Source organism: Python bivittatus, unplaced genomic scaffold (assembly GCF_059951505.1).
Source record: "Python bivittatus isolate LINGU-HERP-01145 unplaced genomic scaffold, Pbiv_v1 ctg000480_np1212, whole genome shotgun sequence".
In the NCBI taxonomy this organism is placed as follows: domain Eukaryota; kingdom Metazoa; phylum Chordata; class Lepidosauria; order Squamata; family Pythonidae; genus Python; species Python bivittatus.
The window spans coordinates 67611171-67636575 of NW_028277075.1; the positions used below are offsets into that span (position 1 = coordinate 67611171).

General features: G+C 42.6%; 1 protein-coding gene across 5 annotated transcripts in view; it reads left to right on the forward strand.

Moving 5' to 3' along the window:
- The first annotated feature begins 1913 nt into the window (after nucleotides 1-1913).
- LOC103056824 (NACHT, LRR and PYD domains-containing protein 12-like) overlaps nucleotides 1914-25405 on the forward strand; it is a 68394-nt gene continuing 44902 nt past the window's right edge. For 2 of the 5 annotated variants that reach the window (XR_015797132.1, XR_015797133.1), the window contains exon 1: nucleotides 1914-2287. The gene's annotated coding sequence lies outside the window, so the exon portion shown is untranslated. The remainder of the gene's footprint in view (nucleotides 2288-25405) is intronic. The other 3 variants (XM_088146158.1, XM_088146159.1, XM_088146160.1) reach the window with 2 other exon arrangements.

Sequence of the window (25405 nt, forward strand, 5' to 3'; positions counted from 1 at the left end):
GGTTTTTCTTAACAGGAACATATTAACAGTTAAACCTTAAAGGATTTGGAGGAAAAGACAGCCTTCTTATTGATTAGATGGATTATAGTAACTTCTTTCTTTTATGATTCATACTGTACTGATTATTGTTGTGATTTGGATATTTGATTTCCATATTCCTAAACTTTTCAAATGACATAAGATATTTAGTTACATAAAACCACATTGCTACACTTCAAATTATTTTGTCCCTCTTCTTCTTCTTTTTTTTATGATTCCATTTTCTTTCCCTTTAAAATTGTTAGTTGAAAAGGAGATTGAAAAACCGAAAGGGATTGAGTGGATCTCTAAAGCTCTTTGTCCTTCCCATCCTGCCATTCCTCTCAGTGGATACACGGCTCCACACATTTTTTATGCTTTTCCTTTTTTAAGAGCAACATAAATATTCATCTATCTTGCCTGCTCCTTCCAGGCATGCCTCCCCCCTCCCTTGAAATTCTTTCCAGGAAGGTGAGACAACAGTAGTGTCAGAAGCCAACTAAGAATAAGACCAGTGCAATGCAATATCTTCAGCATGTTAGTGTTAATATTTTTATTTGGCATGTGTTTGTATGAAGGAATCCCTATTACAACGCTAATGCACACTGTTGGTCTGGCTTCTATCGATATGTTGAGTCCACTGCAAAATATGCAGCTACACAAAACCTCTTGCCACTGAACGTGCAATGCACCCATTGCTGACGCAACCAGCAACACAGAGCTGGCAGGACCCGAGTCCCGGGGGATCCAGGGAGCTTCCTCCTTCATCCCGGCTGGTGCTCCCAGGATCAAGCTGGAGGGACGTAGCGCTAAGTGCTGGCAGTGAGTGGCTGTGGCCAGCAGCGCCTAGGAGTAGCCCACGGAGCAGACAAAAGGGCCAGGAGTTGAAAAATGGCACCCCCAAAGTAAGAGCTGTAAAAAACTACGGCCAGAAAACCTGCTTGTTGGAAAACCAATAGTTGCTTCTATCAAGCAGACTCCAATGGGATAATTGATACCCATTAGCAGAAAGCTGGCAAAAGGACCAAACCAGACCCACTCAGTGAAATCTCACCAAGTTCTCAAGTTAATGTCCACAAAGAGCCTAATACAATCAATGCCAGTGCCGGTTCCTAAAAGTTCAACAGCAAGACTGATAGCAGTGGTATCCCATGCATAAAAACACGAAGAGCTTCAGAAGGGGAACGACAGGCAACATTATAGTTATGCCAATGATAGGGGAGTAAGGCAGCTAGCAGTTGCTACTGCACAATAAGCAGAAGGAAAAAGAACACTTTCAGTGTGGCGTGTGCAAAGGGTTAACAATGCGCATGAGCAAGAATCAGGAAGTAAATGATGCAAGGCAACAAAGTGATCAGGATGGCTGGTGCAGGTGTCTCTTGAGTATCCGTAAAAAGTGTAGGCATAGAGTAGAGGGCAACGCAAGCGTATCCATGGACTGAGAATTGCACACTCTGCGTAGCTTATCGCTTTGTGGCTGAGCGATGTACAGTTTATGACTCTGCTCTTCCCTTGTTGCAAGAATGTATAAAAACTCTGTTAACTTGAGAGCTTTTGTGCTTGCTCTGGAAATTATTCCCAGGTACCAGACTCTGCGCAGAATAAACACTTTACTATCGCCATCCTGGTGTGTTTATCGAACAAAATTGCATGCCAGGTTAGAACCCCCCAGAGTTCCTGGGACAACACCAAGTCTGATGTAGCAAACACAGTACTTCTCCCATGGACCTGGAGGTGAAAAAAGAGGGGAGCATTTTCGAGGCTTGCGTGAGCAGCTTGGATTCACCTCAGGAGAAGAGCTTTGTCTTCCCTGTAGCCTCCTCGAAGTCCCTGTCCTTCTCCATCTCTTGCAAAGGGGAGAAAAAAAATCTGCACATGCCCAGAAGCCCTTTCCTGGTACTACAAGCTCCATAGGAGGCTGAGAAAGCCCCAGGAAAGGTGTGGAAGACCTGAAGGGAAGCCGAGGGTGTGTGTCTTCACTTAAACCTTTGTTGAGCAAAGGCATCTCTTCAAGGCTTGCACAGCCCTGTTATTTGAGGTGACCGATTAAGCAGAACTGCTGTGAAACATTTCCTCTCTTCAAGTAGCTTCCTCAGGACACCGGAGGGGAGACATGACTCACACTATAAACTACGAGGAGGAAGGGAGGGGCAATTTTGAAAATGAAACTGCTTTTTACAGGAGACCTGCAAAGGACAAAGTTTTATCTCTCTGTTCAGAAATTCAGGACCAATTTAGCTTTCAGCCTCCTTTTTTTCACCACAGAATGGTAAGCCTAACATCCTAAATGCTTAGATATGAGGGGGGGGGGTGGATTTGTGGTATGTATTTGTCTGATAGACCCTTCTGTGGAGGAGCCAATGCTTTGCAAAAACGTACAGCCTTTGGGAAAGACTTTGCAGCCTAATTTGTGTGGGGAGGAAACATATCTGGGAAGGAAAGAGGCCCTTCAGCTGAGCCGTGAGTGTGGCTGGCAACGGAGGGTCCCTGATCTCCAACCTCAGCCTAGAAGCACGTGAAGTTTTTTTTGGAAGTTACAGATGAGGCTTGGAGATCATCAAGGCCTGGCTCTTCATGCAGGGGGTGTACTTGATACTGGGATCTAATAACTTTTCCATGTCCTGCTTGTGACCTTCCAAGACATTGTCACTGGGATGGGTTTTAATTCATCCATTCAGCCAATTCCTATGACTTCATGTGGACAAACTCTCCTGGCTTTGCAGTGTGCTGAAAGGCTGTGCAGAGTTCAGCCTCTTATGCTGTCTGCACATGTAAACATCATCACACGGTCTCAGCAGAAGAGGTGAGGACCAGGGCATTTGTCCCGCGGGAAAAGCATCCCTGCTGAGGAAACGTGGTCTGGCCCCCGTGTGCCCTCGGTGGAAGAAGGAAAGAGGTCTTGCCTCCCAGGGGGTGGGAGACATTTTGGGCTGGATGCAGAGGGTAGGACCCCCCCCCATTGTTTGATCTGTTGGGCTTCTGCTTGATTTTGAGCACCCTTTAAAGTACTGCAAGCCCTCCCTTTAGCAGACGAATTGAGGGCAAGGGGTCTTTGGAAAAGCCCAAAGTCCACTAAGTGGCAAATGGCATTTTTTGTGCCCAGAACACAGTCCTGCATGAGAAATGCTACTTACCATTAGTTATTTATTTAAGGATGTTATGAGGCTGCCCAATTCATAATTTATAACTCTGGGCAGAGCTCATCAATAGAAATCAAAAGCAATTAAAAAACAAACACTGAACAATATAACACCACTATCACAATATACAGTCACGATAATTATTAATTACAGTATATTTATTTACTGTTATAACTCATATAGAAATGCTTTAACTGAATATAAACATTTCTCGTACCAAAGGATCTGCCTTGGTACTTACCTGCGTAGGTCTTGCCCGAGCTGTGCGCCACCTCCGCCAGCCTACCCATAGTCAATAGCACCTGCCCGCGGCAGCCCCCTGCCGCACATTGGTCCGCAGCCTTTTCCCACTTAATGGCATGCGCGGTCCTGGGGTTACAACAGCAACCAGGACTGCCATCGCTAACCTATGCAGTCACGTGACGTCACACTCTACAACAATCTTGCTTAGAGACAGCAATCCTGGTCCCAAGTGCTGTTGTAACCCGAGGACTACCTGCAATAGAAATGTTTATTCTGAATCTAATTCATAGTAATTGACATGAACAGCATTGTGAGAGAAGATCTTTACAAAATATGGGAGGCGCTCCTTGAGGAGCAGTTCAAAGACTTTAACTGGTGGCTAAAAAATATTGACCTTGATGGAAAACCAAAGATTTCTGGAGATCAGTTGGAGAAAGCCAATCAAGCAGAAGTTGTAGATCAGATAATTCAGAATTATGGATAAATGTTGCTTTTGTGTATGTGAGAAAGTACATATGTAGTTATAAACTAGAGTGAAATATGTATTCAGGTTATGGAGAAGATGTTATTTGTGTCTGTGTGTCTGAAATACATATCCATATCCAAACATAATTTTTGTTGCATTCATTTACAAGGGAGAAGTTATGAACCTGATTCTATCTATGTTTTGTTGAGCTGACATTGCGTTAAGTTTGACCTTTCCTGTAATTTGGGGCAGAACAGTGGCTTGAGACATTCTCTCTGTTTCTTTATAGTTAATGTAAGGATTTCCTCTTATTTTGAACTCAGTGCTTAAGGTATCTTGTATTGATTTACCAGGGATGAACATTATTTAAAGATATCAAACAAACTCAACTGTGGTCCAGTACCATCTGCACACCAAAGGATAAAAATTATCATGCAGTAAACGATACCCCAGATCCTTCTGTATCAAATCTCACCAAAATGTAATAAATGTTCAATTTATTTATTTGAAGACAGATTATAGTTGGTGATTTGGAAGTAACCTCTAGTATTTGACAGTGATGTTGTTAATGCAAATAATGACAGATTAAAAATATCATTTTTCACCTTTGATATATGAGGTCAATGAAGCCAAGTTGGATAACTTGGGCAGCCCTTGTAAGTCCCTTGGGGCCAAGCCATGTAGTGCTTTATAGGTCAGAAGCAACACACTGAATTCTACCTGGAAACTTACTGGTAGCCAGTACAGAAACTGTAAAATAGAAATTGCATAAGTGTAGTGACTTTGGCTTGCTAAAGTATGGGCTGCTGCATTTTCTACCAATTGCATACTCCACGTGGTCTTCAGAGACAGCCCCGTGCACAGTGCATTACAGCCGTCCAAACGGATGAGTTTAAGAGCATGAGTTACCCTAGCAAAGATCCCCTGCTCTGCGAAGCCACAGCTGGCACACCAGCTGGAACTGGGCAAAGGCCCATCTCTAGCCATAGCTTCTACCTGCCTATCAAACAATGGCTGTGAGTCCCCTAAGCCATGGACCTGCTCTTTCATGCTGCCCCTTCGAGATTTATCATTAGAGGCAGGACTCCTTCTGCACAGCCACTCTGTCTTACCTGGATTCAGTTTCAACCTGTTTCATCCCATACAGTTTTGATCAGTCTCCAACCACCAGTTCATCAACCATGTTTAGCATATAATGCCAATCAGTGATGGTACAGTGATAATCTGCAGCTTTGTATGAAAGACGGGATGTGGGAAACATACTTAAGTCCCCGTCCCCACACCAGTCAGAAAGGTTTATTCAGTAAGGTTCCTGCTTATGAAGCATGTGGAGAATAATGACTTCAAAGAAGAAAGAACAAAAGATGGTAAACTGAGTTTGTCTTCCTCCAACAGCATCCCCAAGTGCAACCCACCCTCAGATTCCCACTATCCCACTGACCTATCCCATTGACATTTTCTGCTTAGTATTGTTATTCACTTTATATGAGCCTCCCCTTGAAGACAATTTGGAACCTACAGCTAGTGCAGAATTCAGCTGACGTCTGGAAGTTGATTTAGTCAAATGACCCTTGTGTTTAAGGATCTGCATTGCTTGCCATTAGGCTTCTGAGCTCAATTCAAAATGATGGTTATTATCACCAATAAAGCTATTTCTGGCTTGGGTCCTCATTACTTTTGGGATTCCAGATGGAGTCTCCCCTTCCAATGTATGCAAGCCAGGAGGAAAGCTCTGGGCTGCACCATCTGATAGGGCAGGGGGAACCCCTGGAGGATGGACTTCTTGGTTGCAACCCCCTCACTTTGGAAGAGCTTGCCCTTCCAGCTCAGAATGAGTGTTGATTGTATTTTATGCTTTATGATTGTAAACTGCCTAGAATCTGTGGAGCAGGTGACATAAAAATACTTTCATAAATAATAAACTCGTATGCTGTACTGTAGATAGTGTGCAATCTTTGTGGCTGCACTCTACAATTTAGTAGGAATATTGAAGACGATGCTCTCTTCAACCTTCAACCAGCATTTTCCACAAAGAATATTAGTTTAATTTTACCTTTTACATCCTTCAAGAAAGAGTTTTCTGCACATATGTAGCATAATTTAATACTGGGAGGAAATGTCTCCAGAGAAGGAACTGCCCTGTCCTCTCAGTGCTACATTGGGTGGCTGGCAATGGAGTGTCCAAAGGCTCGTGAAGGTTACTCAGAAGCTGTGGCTCATTCTAGACAGTCAAGGCCAATCTCTCTAGGGATAATACCATCAGGGGGCCCTCATAAACAACCCCCCCCCACACCCATATAACATAACTTGCATGTTAATTCCTTTCAGCAAGTCAAAAGTGGGGTGGGGGGAGGCAAATGTTGATGCCCGTGTCAGGATAGCATCACACAAATGATGTGATTTGTCCGCTTGCACAAGACATAATTTGCGTGATTATGTCAGGAAGCACAGGTTGTCGTTTTGAAGGCATTGTGGCTTGTTGTGGCCACTGAGCTAATGCAAGAAGTGCGGTCTCTCTATGGGTCCGTTGGGGTGGGAGAGTGTCCACCCCTGAAGGAAGCTGATCTGTCCACGTGGCACCTGTATGGCCTCCGTGGCATGAGAAAAGGGTTCCTACATCCCAACCACTGCAAGAGGTGAAGGGCTGGATGCAGACTACGGTGCATAACGCAGAGTAAAAGACCCGCCATTGCTGAACCTGCTTTGACTCCATGAGATTCTGAGCACTGCGCAAAGTCCTGGTCTTTAAAGCTCTAGAAATCAGAAGCCGGGAATGCCGAGGGTCAGCTTCTCGTTGTAATATGGCACAGAGAGGTGATCTTCTGCTCCTGCTTGAAGGAACGGTCGAGTTTTAGGACAGGACTTTGGGGCTGGTGCAGAGATCAGACTTGACAGAAATTTGGCTCCCAACACCACAATTAGTCTCCTATTACTACTGCTCTGTGCGTCTTTGAAAGCTCTGCATTTTGTTTGGGGGAATCATCCTCTACATCGTCACATTGGTTTTGGGGGGGGGGGGAATACTAGACCCCAACAATATTACTGCTTTGTTCACTGCTCCCCTTATTTTAACCCAGGGCCCTTTACAATCTTACAGAGTTCCTTCATTTGAATTTTTAAGTATTTGTGAATACTTTTAACATATAGGGAAGCCCCTCTTTCCATTCTATTTTGTCTTTTGGGCAAATTCTACCTTTTAACTGCAATGTTCCCAGTTGTTGGAGCTATCCCACTAGTTCCTCTTTATATATGTTCTATCACATACATAAAATGTATTGTTCCCGTATTCTGAATATTAGTCTTTGTTTGTTTGTTTGTTTGTTTGTTTAAACAATTTATATGGCCGGCCAACTCACTCACGGTGACTCCGTGCAGCTTACAGAAATAAGTATATATAATGAGGACCATGAACTTTGGTTCATAATGGTTCACTGAGTAGTTTGATAAGCAGCATTACAGTAACACTGCAATTCCTTCTGCAGTTTCTAAGCCTTTTGCTGAAGCAGCTACTTCAGTTTTTACTTTCAGCTCCCACTAAATTCATTTGGAAGCCATCTTAATCATGTGTGCCATGCTTCAGCCAGACAGTTTTATGTCAGTACTTGTGAGATGGAAGCCATCTTGGGTCAGCAGTCCCTCAAGTCATGGTCCAAGCAGCTAAATCTCTCCATGTCTTGAATTCTCAGTATCAGAGAATCCTCTCAGCTGCTGTGGGAGAAGAGTTTTGCTCTTAGCCAACACAATAAGGCATTAGCAGAAGTGGAATCTGCAGAACTGGCTACCCACTCCAATTGTGAGGTATTCACAGACCTTGGCCAAGTGCCCTTCCAAAGGCACTTGGCCGAATGGGGCAAAGAAGGCCCCTGAATCTTTTACAAAAGAAGAGACGTTAAGCAAACTCCCTAGAACAAAGCAACGTATTTATGCATATATTATTATATTGATATCCTGACTTTTTGTTTCTACAAACATTTAGGTTTGGTCACTATATGTACGCGTGTGTACGTTTTGTGTGTGTGTGCATTCACAAAATATGAACCATAAGAATAAAATCAACACAATTAAAACCAATCATTAAAATTGTTGAATCAGTTGTTACTTAGATGACCACTGGAAGAGTTGGGACCAAAAGCTCCTTCGTTTGCCTTCCACAGTGTGAGAGCCCCACAGCAGAAAGCCCCTTCCCATCTCTCGGAGAGTTCCAGTCTGTGGGGAGGCTGCCCCTGAACTGTGTTCAGAAATCTTACTCTCCCCTATGTTTTTATTTCTGTGTGGAGGAATGTCAAATATTAGTGTGAGGTGAGGTGAAGTGATAAAGATTAATGACAGGAGCACCATGTTCCGGGTATGGTGTGCATTGGGACAAAGGGTTGTATGCTTTTTAGATGAAACGGATCCATTTGTGGTAGAGGAAACCCCCTGGGAGTCAATGGATCTGCTTTTTGCTGTTTCTGCTTGAAGGAGGGATAGACGTACGTTGGGCTTCTCTCTGTGCGGAAGGTTTGTGTGTATGTGAGAGAAGTCTTGGCATATGCAGATTGGGATGAATTACTCAACTTCCAGAAAGGTGGAGAAAGTGGGCATTGCACAGGATTTTTGCCTGGGTTTAATTATTTTATTCAGTCTACTTTCCTTTTGGGGGCAGTCATAGTAATTTCAGATGAATAGAGTCTTTTGCCTTCCCACTTTGATGGTGTTGTTCCACGAGTACCAACAGAAGAGAATAGCTATAGCTCAGGGTTGAACTGTGGAGTCCTTGGGGTCCTTCTCTGAGCTTGGTTGTTTTCTTGCAAATGTTTCATTACCCAGCTAGTTGGTGTTCATGGATGTGCTCTGCTTGCCTTCTGCCTGTCTGTCCTATGTAGTGGTTATTATACTCCTTATATTGTATGCTATAGATGACTCCTGTTTTTTCTTCTTGGGGTACTGGGTCTTTTGGTTTTCTTAAGTTGTTTTGGAGGGCTTTAGTTGGTTTGTGTGTTAGAGAGATGCCATGTGGTTGTAATAGTCTGTTGGTTGTTTCTGAGACGCTTCTGATGTATGGCAGTGTGATCCTGTATGGCACCTTTTATTTCCCAAGTCTCAATAAAGCCAAATAAAAAGACTTGAGACGAGGCTTCTTTAAGATAATAGATGTATTTTGATCAAGACACAGCTGGGTGACCCCAATCAACACATTCACAAGAAATGTTGATGAAATCACACCTTACAACACAAACATCAGAGACTTTATAGACATGTAAATCTGTAATCAGATAGTACATCCCCTCATACCCATACAAGGGATTTTTGGGACGGTCTGAGCAAGTGAAAGGTGGTTCTTAGGAAGGTAAACATAAATGTAACTTTTTCTTCTGGTTACCAAGAGAATGGCATACAAGATTTTTCTTATCTCTCTCTGGAATGCAGGGCCCCCGACTGTTGCAAAAGCTTGGTACAACAAACAACTTGTACTCGGCTAATTGCTTATTCGAAGACAATCGGGCATTCAGCAAAGAGATAAGGGGGGGGGGGGAGAAGAAGAAGCCAGTGCTCTTTACAAAGCAAAAGCAAGTTAACCCTTTAGAAATAAAATAGAGTGCACTGTTACAGGTATGGTTAAACATTATGTGAAGCATATATATATACTGTATATATATAAAATATAAAATTGTGTATCAAAATAATGCCCTTCAATCCTTTTCATAGCTTGTGTTGGTTGTGTTGTAGTAGGTTGAGTGATCAGGCACTTTTTGATAAAGTTGCGTGGATCCAACTAAAACTCAAACCAATGAGCAGAGCACATCCATGAACACCAACTAGCAGTCATGATGAAAACTCCTTAATCTCACAACACATGGACAGACTTAACCATAGTTTCAACTGGGAAACTGTCAACATCTTAGACCAAGCTAAATCCAAAAATGCAAGGGAATTTCTGGAAGCTTGGTATTCAGACAAGGCAGCCATCAACAGGCACATAGGGTTAAACAACATCTACATACTATTAAAAAAAGGCAATAAAAAGGAAACAAAAGACCAGAACATCTCCTCACTAGCAATCATCACTCAGATAAGTAAAGATTAACACCAAGAATATCACCAGACAATCAAGCAGTAAACATTACCCTAACCAAGGAAGTACCAGGAGAAGAAAAAAATAAAAATAAACCACCTGCCCCCAACACTGGCAGGGCATGCCACTGTATATAAGCAGAAAGCAAACCCCTCTCCATTCTAACACCAAAGATGTTACACCAGTGTATCTCTCGGCTGTAAAATCCACAGCAATTTTGGTCCTCGGGCAATAAGGTCGATTTTCTCATTGTCAAAAAGTGACCCCACTTGGAAATGTGTTGTAATAGTTCTTGTGTAATTGCCATTGATGATGGTGATGATTATATGCCATGAATTTGACTATTAGCAACCACATAAATAGGTTTTCTCCATGACGAACTGTCCCTAACCTGGTCCTTCAAGTCTTCCAACCATCCATTGCCACTGTAACTGAGTCCATCCACCTTGCTATTGCTGGTCCTTTTCTCGTTCTTTCCACCGGCAGTGGCAGTTTCCACATTAGAGCTTTTTCCAGAGAGCAGGTCTTTGTATCATGTCCAAGAAATAGGATAATGGTCCACTGGGTTTGTATCAATCATTTGGCATGATCACTGCCACTATGAACTTCTGTGGTCATTCAGTAGTCCATCCCAAAGATTTTATGGATCTGATTGGATTCTGGTGGGTGATTGCCAAGTTTCCTGTTGGGTGCCTTGTTGAAGCCTGGCATAGAAAAGGGACAAGGGGATTACGTTTGCTTCCCCTTGAATGGCTTTTTCCTGAACACCAGTCCTAGACTGCACCTTGGCAAACCAAATCACTCTGGCAGATGAAGCATCAGAAGAGATGCCTGAAGTGGTGCTTGTGAAAAAATGAGGGAATATAACCAGATACTGGTACAAGCCATTGGGATAAAATACCATCAGGGGGCCCTTTCTGTGTCCAAGGAATTCTTGCTGGGTGCAGAATCTTGGGCTGGACACTGACCTAGTCCATAAAGTCCTTTGTAACGGCCGGAGTGCTGATGTAACTTCATCTTCTAGCACCAGATGTTATTGTAAATAGGGAATACCTCCTAAGGCATCTTGGATGTTGACATCTCTACTGTATAGTGTTTCAATGTACCCCTTCCATCTATGTTTGATCTCTTTTGAATCAGTACTTGTACAATACATTACTATCTGTTTACTGATATCCTTTAGCATACCAATTCAAGGATGAAACCTCCTGAGTTCAGAGATATTTTGATAGATGTTCCTTGTTTTTCCCTTTCTGTTTCTATCTTCAATGTCTTTAAAGATGTTGTTGCAATACTGCTTTTTTGTCTCTTCTAACAGCTTTCTGAAACTTTTTGTTAAGTTCTTTCCTGAGATTTTTGTCTTTCTTGGCTTTGGCTTCTCTCCTCTTCTTGGCAGTTTCCACAGTTTGTTCTTCATCCAGTTTGTTTTCTTCTGTTTCTTCATTCTTGGCAGTCTCTTTTCACGCTCATCCTGAACAACTTCTGGAAGTTCATTCCATAATTCCTCTGGTGCTCTACCAATGAGGTTTAGGATTTCAAAGCAATGCAACATTGGAGGATGCATATATAGCACCCTTGGTTGGATGGACAGTATTAGGGTCTAAATACAACAGAACCCTTATATCTTTGGAAATGATTATGTCACTTAGAAAGCTATGGAATGGAATGTCTAATAAGAAAAGATTTGATCCTTTTTCCCATCCTAAATTGACTCTATGGGGAAACCGAACATTAAAAGTTGGGAAAAAGATGGTGATATGGAAAAGTTGGTGGAAGCAGGGATATTGACTCTGGATGAATTGATAGATGATGAAGATGAATTTTTAACATATGCTGTGTTAAGAGATAAATATCATCTATTAGATGCATCCCGGTGGCAATACCTACAGCTATAACATTATTAACAACATTGTTTGGACCAGCAGCATTTTCAGCTTCTGAGACCCCGAGATACAGAACAACTTGTTAAATCCTTTAGAACTAAAAAACCTACTATTAACTTTTATAGATATTTCTTATCAGTAAATCAATGTGATATGCAGATGTTAAAGGATGAGTGGAATTAGAGGTTTCTATATTGCCTAGACAATGGGAGACGGTGCTTTAACTTCTATAGCGAGAGTGTCAATAGACCTTAGACTACAATTTATACAACAAAAAATAATATTTAGAATGTATTGGACTCCACTACGCTTGTATAGAAAAGGATTGTCAAAAACAGCATTTTCTTGGAGATGTAATAAGGACAATGCCTCTTTAAAGCATATGTTTTTACAATGTCCTATACTTACTAGGTTTTGGGGAAAGTAGTAGACTATATGAATATGATTTAGATTTAGATTTAGATTTTATTGATTAGTCAGTTGACCTTATCAATACAACAAGGTAAAAAATACAAACAAAACATAATTAGAACTATAAAAGGATGCGTAAAACAAAGGATACGAGAGACAGACAGACATATATACATATATATATATATATATATATATGTGTGTGTGTGTGTGTGTGTGTGTGTATGTGTGTGTGATCATGATACAAGGAGACAATTATCAGATAAGGGAATCATCTTTACAAGATATCCCAATTTGTTCTATATTACAGGATCTTAAAGCCCCAGCCTTCAGTATAAATATGGCAGTTCTGCGTACAATATATGTATTGGTACCCTGGAGAAAATAAATTTGGGTCCCAGTACTCTGTTCTTTCCAGTAATGGGGATCAGTATTTAAGCCTGATGGATGCATATAATTGACAATTAAACAGAAGATGGAAAATATTTTCAATATCAGGCATATACAGGTTCTTTCATGAAATGGAATAGTATGGAAATGTCCATATTTGGCCATTGAGTCCAACAGCTCAAATCTTAGAAATTGAGGCAAACTCATAAATAGGTATTTTTCAGGCTGAAAATTTATTTTGTTAGTAGCCAACCACCTTAAAGATCTATTTTTGGCTATATGTTATATATATATAATAATCACACAGATCACACAGAGAGGGCATGCTTCGGACCCCCTCAGTGAAAGAACTTCGACTGGCAGGGTCCAGAAGGCAGGTCTTCTCTGCGGTAGCCCCCGCTCTTTGGAACATTCTGCCCCTGGAGGTGTGATTAGCCCCCACACTCCTGGCCTTCCGCAAGGCTTTGAAGACCTGGTTCTGCCACCTGGCCTGGTGTGGGGTGGGAATACCTCAAGCATGGGGATGGCTAGCCCCATAGAGGCCTTCTGCCTTCAGCCTCAGATTTTTCATTCTCTTGGTCTCTCCTTCTTGTTTTTAGTAATGTTTTTAATTAAGGTTTTATGTATTTATATATATTATGTTTGTTGTGAATCGCCCAGAGTTCCCCCATTGGGGGGAGATGGGTGGTTGAAAAATCAAACAAACAAACAAACAAACAAATAAATAAAAGATCCAAGTTCAGGCACTTGTGTCCATAACTCCCTGCTTGAAAATTTCCCTTGCTTGGGGGGCCTGAGTGGTAGGTGCTGAACAGAGAGCCCATGATATGAGATAACATCATGAAGTTGATGAACCCACGTGTTAGGCTGCGGCATACTTAGCTGCTCTGTTAGGCAAATTCTAGGAAGTCTGATGGGGTCTGTTGTTTGAATCTTCACCCAATATGTAAAAACTTAGGTCATTGAATGGCTGTTTAGAGGGTAAAAGCCTAATTCCGCTCTTAGTGCTGAGGCAGACGTGTTCTTATCTGTTCCAAGAATATGTCTCAGGAAGCACGTCTGAATTTGTTTAATTCAAACAAATTAAACCCCATTTAAACCCCACAATTCTGCTCCATAAGTCATCATCGGAATTATTTTGGCCCTAAAGACTTTCAAGATAGGTGTCAGGGTGCATGGTTCGTTATGCTAAAATAATTTGAATAACATTTTAGTGCTTGCCTCAGCCCTTACTGCACCTCTTCTAAAATGATTCATCCACGAACTGTTGTTAGTGAAAGTCATGCCTAGATAAATTTAAGAATTCACTTGTTCAATGGATTCTCCATTTATTTGCCAATTATATTTCACAGGTTTTTTTTTTTACTAAATACCAACACTTTGGGTTTACTTTTATTAATAATGAGAGAATTAAGGATACAATAGGAGCTTAGCTTTTGCAGCAATCGTCTCAGGCTTACTTGGGAGTGGGCTAATAGGACCATATAGTCTGCGTATAATAAAATATTGATAACTCTGTTATAGATTTTAGGCATCTGAATATTTGCCTCATTCAGAAAACCTGGTAAATCATTAACATATAGATTGAAGAGCATAGGTGCTAAGACGCAAACCTGTCTAACCCCGACGTTAGTAGCTATGCTCTTAGTCAGGGATCCATCTACACCAGTACGAATTTTCACCTGAGTATTAGAATAAAGAGCTTTAACCAGAAAAAGAGGTCTGGGTTCCATATTTAGATCCACCAATTTCTTCTACAAAATATTTCTATTTATTGAATCAAAGGCCGCACTTAGATCAATAAATGCGGTAAACAGTTTCTTACCCATTTTTAAGTACTTTGATACAAGATGATATAAAATGAAGCAGTGATCTATGGTGGAACGCTCTGGTCTGAATCCTGCTTGTTCGTCCACCAAGAGGTTATTCTCCATACCAAACTTCAATTTTGTTCAACAAATGCTTTGCATACATTTTAGCGATGATATCAGTAAGGCTTGTTGGTCTGTAATTGGTTGGGTTGCCTCTGTCCCCTTTTTAATGTAAAGGGACAATAATGGCGACTTCCCAACCTGCAGGTGTGCAGCCAGTATTGTTAATAAATGTGAATAACCCTGCTAACAAAGGCACCCACCAATCCATGTAAGTCTTGAATAGTTCTGGGGGCAGGAAGTCTTCACCAGGGTCCTTCTTTGATTTTAATGAACAGATAATAGATTTAGTTTCAAAAACAGAAATGGGGTCAGGTGGGAAGGTTTTCCAAAGTTTGACTGTATCTAGAATCTTGACTAGATTTTAAAAAGAGGTTAGAATAAAAATCCTCCTACACTGAGGTAGGAATGGGAATATCAAAATAAAATTTACATTCTTTCAGCATGCCTGAAACAGTGTTCCAGAAGAAGGCTGAGTTTGACTCTTTTGCCCAAACTTCCAAATTTGACCATACTTTAGCTCAATGGGAAGCTTTTTTAGAAGCTATCAATTTCTTATAATCACACTTAGTTTTCAACATATTAGCATGGTTATCTATGGTGGGGCAACCTCGGGCTCAGTGCATTGCAGCTCTCAAGCATTTTCTGCTGAGGAAGCATGCAGTATCAAACCATTTAGCTCTGGCTTCTTGTCTGTTCTTCATCAGAAATTTAGCAATGAGAAATTTTCTCAGTGAATGGCTTAAATCATCATAGCAAGCCAAGATATTGTCTGCACCTGAAGACGAATGTGAAATTAGGTTTCTTTGGGTCTGGGGCTGTGAAGAATCCATAAAACTGGATAATGCTTCAATATCAACTTTGGCCCATTTACGTGTTCTGTCCTGTCTCACTTCCAAATTTACAAGGAACCTCTTATCCCTAGATAAGTTTCCCGAAGGTGAGAATTTCCTCGGAAAGAAACTGAAATTGATTGGTGATCACTGTCTTCTCTCATCAGGAGTTGTATATCTGAAAACATCTCTAACTTGTCTCTTGAAACACAAATATAAAATCTAAAACACTACTAAAATTACCTGAATGATAAGTAAAAGGATATATAAAACCAGGGTCCCTACCACCTAAAATGTGTAAATTACAGTTATAAATCATAGAAACCAGTTGTACACCTGCAGTATTTCTATTTTGATTGATAAGAAATATTTATAGATATTTCTTATCAATAAATCAGTGTGATATGCAGATGCTAAGGGATGAGTGGAACAAAGAATTAGAGGTTCCTATATTGCCTAGACAATGACAGAGTGTCTTAACTTTTATGCCAAGAGTGTCAATGGACCTTAAATTACGACTTATATAACAAAAAAAAATATTTAGAATTTATTGGACTCTACTACATCTGTATAGAAAAGGACTGTCAAAACCAGCATTTTGTTGGAGACGTAATAAGAATAATGCTTCTTTAAAACATATGTTTTTACAATGTTCTATATTTATCAAGATTTGGGAGGAAGTAGTGGACTCTATGAATATGATTGTGTGACAAAAGCTAAAATCTTCAAAGGATACTATTCTTTTGAACTATATATACCTAGTACATGGAATTTGACATCTGGACAATGTAAATGGATTCTCTGTACCCTTACTATGGCCAAAGACTGACACTGCAGCATTGGAAAGATAAATATATGGCCCCATTAATCAATGGATTGAAGACGTGATTGCACTTGCCACTTATGAGCAGATTGCCTATAGATGTAGACTTTGTATGGACAAGTATAATGAAATATGGGACTGATTTATACAAAATACATTAGATAAAAAAATGATAGTCACATAAATGTATTGGAAATATATATGCATCTGAATAATATTTGCATTAGATAAATATATACAAGTAGTCTTCGCTTAATGACCCTTCATTTAATAACTATTCAAAGTTACGATGGCCTCATAAAATGTCATGCCACCCCCTTGCACCTGTGGCCATGTGGCTGCATTTTGACATTTGGCAACAGGCTTGCGTTTATGACTGGTTGCCAAGTGACCAGCGATCATGTGAAAGTCAGTGCAGGGAAGGTTGCAAGCAGAGGGGATGGAGGGGAACCTCTCAGCAGTGTGCAGGTTTGGAGCTCAAATCTTCAGATTTGAGCTGTGTTCCTGCATACCACCAAGAGGCCTCCCTTCCCTTCTGTGGATGGAGGGGAAACCTCTTAGCAGTGTGCCAGAACAGAGCTCAAGCCCTGAAAATTTGAGCTCTGCTCCTCCAGCCCCACAAAGCATTTCCCCTCCATCCTTGGGAGGGGAGGGCAAATCCTTCAGTGGGCTTTAGGAACAGTTGAAAACAAAAGGGCTGCCTGCCAAGAGGACTTGAAATCCTTTAGCAGACAGCTATTTATTCTGTCCACTCAACGATGTGGGAAATCGCTTAACAACCGAAACTGGGAGTGCCCAGATTGCGGCTGTTGAGTGAAGCAGTCATGCAGGTGTCTCAATTTGAACTGGACTTTTTGGGTTAAGATTTTTGAATATGTGGACTTTGGGGAGACTTTTATTCCATGGGTGAAAGTGATATATACTATACAAATATAGTGGCACAAATGATTGTGAATGGGGACCAGACTAAACCCTGTGAAATACAGAAAGGAATGAGGTAAGAATGCCCACTTTCACCATTGTTGTTCATTTTGGCCCTTGAACTTCTGAACAGAGATATAAGACAAGACGAGAGAATTACTGGAGTGAAAGTTAAAAAATAAGTATATAAATTAAGGGCATTTGCTGATGATTTGGCTTTAATTCTGGAAAATCCTATAGAAGGAATAGATATATTAATGGAAAAAATAAAGGAATTGGCTGGGTTTCAAATTAATAAGGAGAAAATGAAGATGTTGACAAAGAATATGAGGATGGAAGATCAAAAAGTAAAAACATTTTTGTCTGTAAAGTAAAAACAATTTTGTCTGTAAAAACAGGGTTTGTGGTTGAGATAATATTATAGTAATATTATGACTAATATGAATTGCATGTTATTTCAAAATAATTATGTTAAGGTATGGAGTGAAATTAAGAAGGATGTATTAAGATGGGAAAAGTTAGAATTATCATTGTTTGGAAGAATTTCTGTGGTGAAAATGAATGTGTCACCTAGAATGATGTTTGTATTTCAAACAACCTGTTTTGAGAAATGATGCACCTTTTAAACAATGGCAAACATCTATCCTGATTTATATGGCAGGGGAAGAAATCAAGGGTCAAATATAAAAGAAGGAGTGAGACTGCCTGACTTGAAATAGGATTTTGCAGTCTGCTGTTTGGTTTGGATAAAAGAATGGCTGTTGCTAGGAAAAAAGAGAATATTAGAATTAGAAGAGCCCAACTAAGGTTTGGATGGCATGGTTATTTGTGGTACAATAAAGTTAATGTAGACTTCCAAAATCATGATGTTAGGAGTGCCATATTAAGAATAAGGATATAACCCAGGTTGTGCCCAAAAATATCTTGAGTGGCCTGAGCACAAGAAGCATTTTAGAGAAAAGAAATAGCAGGCAAAGAAAAATGCTTAATATATCAAGATGTGCTAGTACAGGAAAACTAGATAAATCAAGAGAACAGCTGACTGCAGAGGGATTTACTTGTCAAAGGTTTTCATACGCACAGTCAAGGGAGAGTTTTAATAAGGATAGAAAGCTACCAGGTATAGAACAACATGTAACAGAGTTTGCAATGAAATTATGTACAAATAATGAACATGTAATTGCTAAATCTGTGCTGAGATTTGAAAAGGAAGAAGAAAAAGTTAAAGAGTGCATGATAAAATGGGCTAAGAATTTTGGTTATAACATACAAATGGATCAATGGGAGAATGTGGTCAAGAGGTCAGAAACACTGGGTGTGCTTTCACTCCTTAATATAAGAAAATGAAACTGCATCTAACATAAGTTTCAAGAATTTAAAATACTGTATTTTTCCAACTATAAGACGATACTTTTTTCTAAAATCCTTACCCTAAAAATTGAAGGGCGTCTTATTCAAGGAAGTCAGCCAGAGAACCGCGCGGTGGCAAAACTGCCCATACTTTGTTTCTGCAAAGAGGCTTCCTCCTATTGCTAGCCTCCGATCACAAGTGAAATAGCTTGTCTCCCAAACAGACTTCCTCCAGTCACAAGCCTGATGTAACTGACGTCAGCTGATGCTGAACAAACCAATTAGAGGAAGGCTGTTTGCAGAGACAAGCTAGCTGCAGTTTCACTCGTGCTTGAATGTAATCAGTTATGCAAAAAAGCATGGAAATAGAGCTGCAGAGAGACGGTTTGGACCTCCTCCCACCGAGTGTATCAGGTCAATGTTAACTAATTACTAAATAAAAATGTGTTCTGCACTCTCTTTAAAATATTGATTTTTTAATTTTGGGCTGGAAAAGTGGCGGTCGTCTTGTACATGGGGGCGTCTTATTGTCGGAAAAATACGGTACACAGCAAAAAGCAAGACAAGACTTTGGCTATAGAAAGTTTTAAATGGATTATGGGCTGAGAAAATGTTGGCATACTTGAATTGGGGTATTAAAACCAATTAAACCATTAAAATTTCCAAGATTTCCAAAATGGCGACTGCCAGCAAACACCGGGCGCGGCCGCTGCATGAAGGGGGAAGATTGTGAGATTACTCCCCCCCCGGATTCTTTCCATCTCCTAGGGCTCGGACGGTGTGGCGAATTCCAGCAAGCCCCGATGCAAGGTGGCTGCCCAACTGTGGAGGAAGATCCCTCAGTTTGGAGGAACAGTGGGGCAGCAGGGGGAGGGTGCCGGACAGCATCCCAATTGACTTTTGTTTCAAGAGGGGCAAATTGGGGTTCCAGGATCTAGCCACCCCTACTCAATCCTGCCCAGTGCCAGTGCAGAGCTGTGGGGTCCCTCCAGTGGGTATTTGGGACTCCCTCCTGGTAGTGAGAGTCTGGGGGGGAGTCTAGGAGCGTATGGGGATGTGAGCCTCTACCTGCTGGGTGAGAACCAGGAGGTGGGAGTGTGTGAATGGGATGCCCGCCCTGCTGACTAGTGAGAGAGGTTGTGCAGGGGGGCAGAGTGTGATTGTGGGGTGAGGTTGGTGGGGGGTGGGTCTCAGCCTGCGCCGAGAGCATGAGCTGGTGCGTGGGCGAGATCTCCCCTCACTTGGGAGTGTCTGGTTCTGAATGGAGATGTTTGATTGGATAGAGGGATCTTTGCCCCAGATTGGGAACTCTGAGGGCCTGGGATTGGAGGTACTTGGGCCTGGCACCCCCGGGGATGATGGGGGGGCTACATTATCGAGGTGGTGATGGGTAAGGGACATTATGATGGGAGCAGGGGGCGGGCCATCTTTGGGGAAGACGCCCCCGGTGTGTGCTACCAGTGGCATGTTCTGACCCCCCTTGCTCACTCCCAGGTCCTGGCCAGCAGGTTCATAGGGGCCCTGGCCTCCGGCTGCTGCTACGTAATGCCAGGTCAGTTAAAAACAAGGCCCCCATCATAGGTAACTTGATCACTGAGGAGGGGGCAGACCTGGCATGTATCACCGAGACCTGGCTGGGGCCCGAGGGGGGGTGCCCCTCTCGGAAATGTGCCCAGCTGGGTTTATGGTGTGGCACCAGCCAAGATACCAGGGCAGGGGAGGAGGAGTGGCTGTTGTCATCCGAGACTCTCTAGTGGCCTTCAGGGGCATTGCTCCACAAGTTTCTGGCTGTGAGACACTGTTTCTTAGGTTGGGTGCCCGCGAACAGTTGGGAGTCCTGCTACTGTACCAGCCTCCCTGCTGCATGGCAGCCTCCCTGCCTGAGCTGCTGGAGGCCGTCTCGGGGCTGGCGGTGGAATTCCCCAGGCTTATGGTTCTGGGGGACTTCAACCTGCCATCCCTGGGACGGTCCTCGGAGGCAGCTCGGGAGTTCATGGCTACCATGGGAGCCATGGGCCTGTCTCAAATTGTGCGGGACCCAACCCAAGAAAGTGGCCACATGCCGGATTTAGTTTTCTTGTCTGAGCAATGGCAAAGCGATCTGAGGGGAGATGTACAGCTTTCCCCACTGTCATGGTCAGATCACGTCCTGGTGACCTGAGTTTCTCCTATGCCACCCCCCTCTGCAGGGAGGCAGGACCCATGCGATTGGTCCGCCCCTGGCACCTGATGGACCCGTCAGGGTTTCAGAGGGAGCTGGGGGATATTCCCATGGACCTGCTGCATGGTCCAGTGGAGGCCCTGGCTGCTGCTTGGAATAGAGAAACGGCCAGGGCCTTGGACAGGATCGCGCCTTTGCGGCCTCTCTTGCCACATCAGCCCCGACACTCCCCGTGGTTTACAGAGGAGTTGAGGGTGCTGAAGAGGGTTAAGAGATGTCTAGAGCGCCACTGGAGGAAGACACAGACTGAATCCGACCGAACACGTTAGAACCACTATTAAGGCCTACATCGTGGTGATAAGGGCGGCAAAGCGTCAATACTTCTCCGCCCTTATTGTGTCTGCAGAGTGCCGCCCAGCGGTCCTGATGGGATCACCAGGTCCCTCCTTGGTAAGGGGGATGTGGTGGTTCATTTGCAGGGCTGCACGGAGGAATTTGGAGAGCACCTGCAGGATAAAATCGCTCGGATTCATTCCAGGTTGGACTCCGAGCATGGTGCAGGGTCTGGAGAGATACCAGGGGATCGTTCTTGCCTAGTTATCTGGGAATGGTTTGATCCTGTGGTTCCTGAGGACGTGAACAGGATCCTCCGGACTGTGAGGACCACCACTTGTCATCTGGACTCATGCCCCTCCTGGCTGGTGAAAGTAGCTCGGGAGGTGACATGTGGTTGGATCCAGGCGATGGTTAATGGATCCTTGCAGGAGGGAGTGTTTCCAGCGCCCTTTAAAGAGGCGTTGGTGCACTCCCTCCTCAAGAAGCCCTCCCTGAATCCTACTGTACTGGACAACTTTCGTCCAGTCTCCCAACTCCCCTTCTTGGGGAAGGTGGTTGAGAAAGTGGTGGCTTTGCAGCTCCAAAGGGTCCTGGAGGAAACGGATTATCTGGACCCTTATCAATCAAGTTTCAGGCCCGGCTATGGAACGGAAATGGCATTGGTCGCACTTATGGATGATCTCTGGCGGGAGTGGGATGGTGGAAGTGCGACCATCCTTGCTCTCCTTGATCTCTCAACAGCGTTCGATACCATCGACCACAGTATCCTATTGGGACGGCTCAGGGATATGGGGGTGGGCAGCACAGTTTTGTGCTGGTTCACCTCCTTTCTCCAGGGCCGATCCTAAACAGTGGTGATAGGGAGCGAGAGGTCCCATCCTCGGCCCCTCCATTGTGGGGTGCCGCAGGGTTCAGTTCTCTCTCCACTCCTTTTCAACATCTATATGAAACCGCTCGGTGAGATCATCCGTCATCATGGGATGAGGTATCATCAGTATGCTGATGATACTCAACTATATATCTCCATCCCTGGTGAGGTAAGTGATGCCGTGACCGCCCTCTCACGGTGCCTGGAGGCTGTGAGGGTCTGGATGGGGAACAACAGGCTCCAGCTGAACCCTGGCAAGATGGAGTGGCTGTGGGTTTATGGTTCCTCTGTATCCGGGATGTTGTCATTGTTGGTCTTGGATGGGGTAGCATTGCCCCAGACAGACCCAGTGCAGAATTTGGGGGTCCTCCTGGACTCACGGCTCCTGCTCAAAGAGCAGGTGGCAGCCATGGCCAGGAGGGCTTTTGCACAGCTTTGGGTTGTGCACCAGTTACGCCCTTTCCTGGATCGGAATGCCCTGCGAACAGTCACTCATGCCCTTATCTCCCAGATAGACTACTGCAATGCGCTTTACATGGGGCTACCCTTGAAGAGTATCTGGAAGCTTCAGCTGGTCCAGAATGTGGCCGCGTGAGCAATTTTTGGGGCCCGAAGAAGGACCCATATAACACCTTTGCTCCGTGAGCTGCATTGGGTACCGGTTTGCTTCCAGGTCCAATTCAAGGTATTGGTTATCACCTTTAAAGCCCTACATGGCATGGAGCCAGGTTACCTGAAGGACTGCCTCGCCCCCATGATTTCAACCCATCCCACCCACTCTCATAGAGAGGGCATGCTCTGGATCCCCGCAGTAAAAAAACTTCGATTAGCAGGGTCCAGAAGGCAGGCCTTCTCTGCTGTAGCCCCCGCCCTTTGGAACATCTTGCCCCTGGGGGTGAGACAGGCCCGCTCACTCCAGGCCTTTTGGAGGGATTTGAAGACCTGGCTCTGCCATCTGGCCTGGGGCGGGGAGGGAGGATATCAAAAATGGGGTTGGCTGACCCCTTAGCAGCCTGGTGAGGCCTCTATCGGCCTCTTGGATTTTTTAGCCTTTTTATCTTTCTCTTTGTAACTTTGGTTTTTATAATCTTTTAATTATGTATTTCCGATTTTAGTTTGTTGTAAGCCGCCCAGAGTCCCCCGTTGTGGGGAGATGGGCGGGGACAAGTCAAATAAATAATAATAATAATAATAATAATAATAATAATAATAATAATTTGAAATTAATTCTAAAGAATAAATGTATTTTCATGGGAAAGAAAGAAAAAATATTTTTGATATTGGAGACATAACAAGATAAGCAACTTATAATGGTGTTCAGAGATATTGTCAAGGAGTGGGAACGGGACTTTGAATCAATAGTATCAGATATGTTGTGTGTTTTTATCATCTTCCTGTTCCCAGAAGAAGCTGTTGCACTAGAAGAAGCTGTTACACTAGAAGTGATTATGGAGAATAACATGAACAAGAATTTATCACTGGGTATACAAAAAGAATCAGAGGAGGCTCTAAAAATTAGGAAGGAAATAAAAATACCAATTCAAGAGAGTAATTTTTCCCTGCTCAACTTACAAAAAAGGCTTGTTAAAGTTTTGAACACGTTTGAGACATGGGATAATCATCATCTGATTAAAGTACAATATTTATTATGTAAAAGGAAGGAACATAAAGTTTGATCAGGGTTAAAATGGGATATGTTTTTACACTCAGGGATTCTTTCTGGATTTGCTGACATCTGGACTGGAAAATGCATTGTGTATTGGATTTGCTTACAGTCAGGCTTGAGATATGGAAGGATGAGTTTATATTTGTGAACTAATTTGACTGTTGTAAGGCTTTGTTTGGACTTTCTGCTGATGCTTGGATTGGAAAAGACATGGTGTATAGAACTTTATTTATTTATTTATTGGATTTCTCCCCCACCCATCTCCCCCACAATAGGGGACTCTGGGCGACTTGCCTATAATTGAGAATTTTGGGGACAGCTTCTGTCTGGACTTATAGATACCTGGGTTGTAAAAGACGTGCGTTGGATTTGCTCATAGTTAAGAGCTGAAATATGGAATGATGAGTTTTATATTTGATAACTAATGTAATTATTTTAGGGCTGTGTTTGGACTTTTAGCTGGCACCTAAATTGGAAAACATGTTGTTTATTGGATTTGCCTTTAGTTAAGAGTTGAGTTATAGGATGAAGAGTTTTATATCTGTTAATTGTTAACTAAGAGGAGGTGAAGAGATAGTGATTTAAAAAAAAAAATTAAAGCTTTTGAACAAGAAGCTAAAAACTAACACAAACTAATATAGAGTAAGGAAAAAGAAGAAAAAAGAAAGAAATCAAAGAAAAAGCAAAAACTGCAAGAAAAGAAAAAAGTTAAGAAAAAATATAAAGAAATGGCATCCAATATTCTTCACAGCAGTTATAAGTAAAATATATTTCAACCTCTCTCTCTAATGGTACATCATATTACTCTTCTTTCCATAATTTCTCTTGTCTAATCATCAAAACCACAAATCATAAAGTTCATTTTTTTTTCATTTTTACACAAGAAGTCTATAACAGGTTTCCAGTCACCAATAAATGTAGATAGTGTCTTTTACCTGGTCAAAGAAGTCAATTTATCCATTTCAGCAAAATCTATCAACTTCACCAACCATTCCTCCACAGAGGGTAGTGTCGAATCTTTCCATCTTTGTGCATATAACAATCTCGCTGCAGTAATCATATACTGAAATCATCTTCCATGGCTTCCTTCTTCCATTTCCTTCTTAGCTGTTGCAGTCATCTTTGTGCCAAATTCTTCAAGCATTTTCTGCAATAATCCTAATGAAATAGCGTGACTGGTAATTTGTTCTAATGAACCCCTGCATTCTTGCCCCAATTTGGCAGATTTCCTTGTGGTTGCCATAGTGAGAAAGTGAAAGTATGTCCATAACTGCGGGAGAAGTAAAAGGCAAGCTTCTTCTTCTTCTTCTTTTCCCCCTGTTTTGCTTTTTTCTATCTTTAATACTGCACAGCACTTTAGGGGGCATTGTAAATCTCGGCTTCCAAACTGCTCAACCCACAATTCACCCAGAAGCCGATAGTGAAACTGTTTATACTTGTTGTGACGAGGGCGGATAGTCCTTTTCTTAGGTTTTTTTTCCTTTTTTCTTTCTATTTTCTTTCTATTTTGCTTTCTTGCCATTTTTATTCTCTTTTTCTATTTTTTTCTCCTTAGTTTGTGTTACAGGTAGTCCTTGCTATCTGAACACAATTGGGACCGGAATTTAGGTTGCTAAGCGATGTGGTTACTAGCAAATTATCACATGACCGCTTTGCTTAGCAACTGCAATCCCAGCACTCCCAGCTACCATCATTTAGCAAGAATTGCAGGTCGTTAAGTGGACAGAGTCCCAGGTAAGGAGTGCAGTGATGCCTCAGAGGTTGGGGGAGGCCCGGTGCAGGCCATGCGCAAGTTCAGGGGGTGCTGCAGTGTGGCACAAAGCCGCAGCCGCCCCTGGAGGCCTCAGCTGCCCCTGCAGCGCTTATGACTGCAGGGGCGCTGCAACACCTCCCCCCCATCTATGCCCTTT